The sequence below is a fragment of the Pinus tabuliformis genome, chromosome 5_2 (assembly GCF_031772625.1).
Source record: "Pinus tabuliformis cultivar Carrire ecotype Pingquan chromosome 5_2, CPIR1, whole genome shotgun sequence".
Taxonomy (NCBI): Eukaryota; Viridiplantae; Streptophyta; class Pinopsida; order Pinales; family Pinaceae; genus Pinus; species Pinus tabuliformis.
This window is the reverse complement of record NC_142306.1, coordinates 900,563,828-900,565,893: the sequence shown is the minus strand read 5'-3', so window position 1 is coordinate 900,565,893 and position 2,066 is coordinate 900,563,828. Positions and strand designations below refer to the sequence as shown.

Below are 2,066 nucleotides of genomic sequence, written 5' to 3'. Positions count from 1 at the left end.
TATATTTTATAATCGAGCTACTATTATCTTGCATATATTAACCATTTTCTTAGGAAACACCTTGGCTTTCCAAGGTGTCTACCACCAAATTGTGATGATGTTTGATATGAAAAAATAAACTACATCAAACTTAGCCAATTGGAGGCCTATTCTATGCACTATAGGGGAATGGGTATTCTTAGGTTTCTCTTTGGATTTAGAGTTATGTTGGACGATTATCATAGAATCACCATAAACCATTAAGCCTCAAATTTTCCTTGAGTTTTCTAGATGAGGCCACTGCCATAACCCTAGGAATTTAGCATGATCATTGGTTGAAATTCCTATTCCCAAAAAAATTAATCTCTTTTACATCATCAAAGCTAAAGATAACCCCTCGAGCTCTTTCTTCCCCATAAATTCCTACCATATATTAATTAATTATTAATAATTCAATTAAAATTTTGAAACTCCTATTACAAAATAAATACATATGTCTACTTAAAAATATAAGTATAATTATTGTGCTTAATTTTAGTCTTATGTTAAACCTAAATCAATACCATGATCTAATTAATATATGACATATCCAAAATAAGAGTAGTCTACCTAGGCGGTAGAATGGCCCATTTTCCGTCACCGATAGGAAATCATCCGGCTCCGGCCACCGGGAATGTCTCCCCTCTCCGCCACCCTCCCTCAGCTCCGCCACCCTCCTTCTCCGCTTCTCCGCCACCCTCCCTGGCAATCCTGACATTCCCTGCCAAGGCCTAACAAAAAATCGAATTCGGATCGCAGAGAATGGGGCCTGACATCCCCTGACAAACTACTCCGATGAGCTATTGCAGTTTCGGGGAGCTCCTTATTCCGGTTGCAATTCGAATTGTCACCCGCGCGCACGTAGACTACTCCCTCTCTTTCTGTATCAAGATCCCAGAAGAGTCCGTTCTGGAAGCTTCAACTGTTGTTGGGCGTCTCTGGAACCATCATCGCAATCCCTGAAATTTCCCTCTCTCTACGCTTGGTCATCGAATTGGTGATTTCCCTCTACTTTGTGCTAGTTCAGCGTTCGATGCTTGCTTTGATTTTCCTTTCGACAGTTTAAATTCTGCGGATTTGACCGATTTGTCACTCTACGGTAAGAAAAAGCTTTAAAGAATGGCCTTGACTCCTTTCCTTGGTCGATCGAGGGCTGGAAGCCTGTGGGATCCCTGGGACCGCAACCTGTTCGATCCGTGGGTACCTGTTTCTCGAATCTGGGACGTCTTCGACCACGGCAGCGCGTTGGACTCCCCGACCTTTCCTTCTCTCGGCACGCGCACGCCATTGCCAACACGAAACTCGACTGTAAGGAAACCCCCGAAGCTCATGTTTTCACGGCGGATTTGCCCGGTAAGTTACCCTTTTATTCGCATTAATTCCTCCGCATAACTATTTGCATTCTATTAGCTAAATAACCGACGGTCCCGTTGAATTTATGTGTGCAGGGTTGAAGAAGGAAGAATTGAAGATTGAATTGGTCGACAATGGGAGTCTGAGAATAAGCGGAGAAAGGCACAAAGAAGATGTGCAGGAAACGGACCAGTGGCACCGTGTGGAACGGTCGAATGGACGATTCATGAGGCAATTCCGGCTGCCGGTTAATGTGAATGCGGATGGCATCTCTGCAAAACTGGAGAACGGTGTTTTGACTATGAATGCCCCAAAGATTAAACCGGCAGTTGTCTCTAATGGCGATGCCAAACCTATTGAGATTTCTGCAAACGACAAGTCAAAGGGAGCCATTGTAATTCGTGATTTAGGGCTTTCTCAAGTACAGATGCTTGAAAATAATTGCGGTCATTTAGTGTCTTGATTAGTGAGTGTACTCTTTGGCTGTGGTTAATAGAATATATATCCTTTTGTTTTCTTTTTCGTCTTACATGATTCTTTCCCTAACATTTTTGAAGTTGTTCTCTGTGTCAACATTTTTTTGGGGCTCTGGTGGTGAATTATTAACGCTTTACCTTTGAAGGATTTTTTTCGGAGTTTTTCGGAGTCCTGTACTGAGGTTGAGGAATTGTCTGTTAGAAGTGGAGGAATTGTCT

The 2,066-nt window shown here is 42.6% G+C and overlaps 1 pseudogene across 1 annotated transcript; it reads left to right on the top strand.

The window, feature by feature from the left end:
- Positions 1 to 1,087: 1,087 nt before the first annotated feature.
- LOC149162221 (18.1 kDa class I heat shock protein-like) lies at positions 1,088 to 1,834 on the top strand (annotated as a pseudogene). The gene is made up of 2 exons (XR_016261457.1): positions 1,088 to 1,371; positions 1,467 to 1,834. The product of XR_016261457.1 is annotated as an 18.1 kDa class I heat shock protein-like (transcript).
- Positions 1,835 to 2,066: the final 232 nt, after the last annotated feature.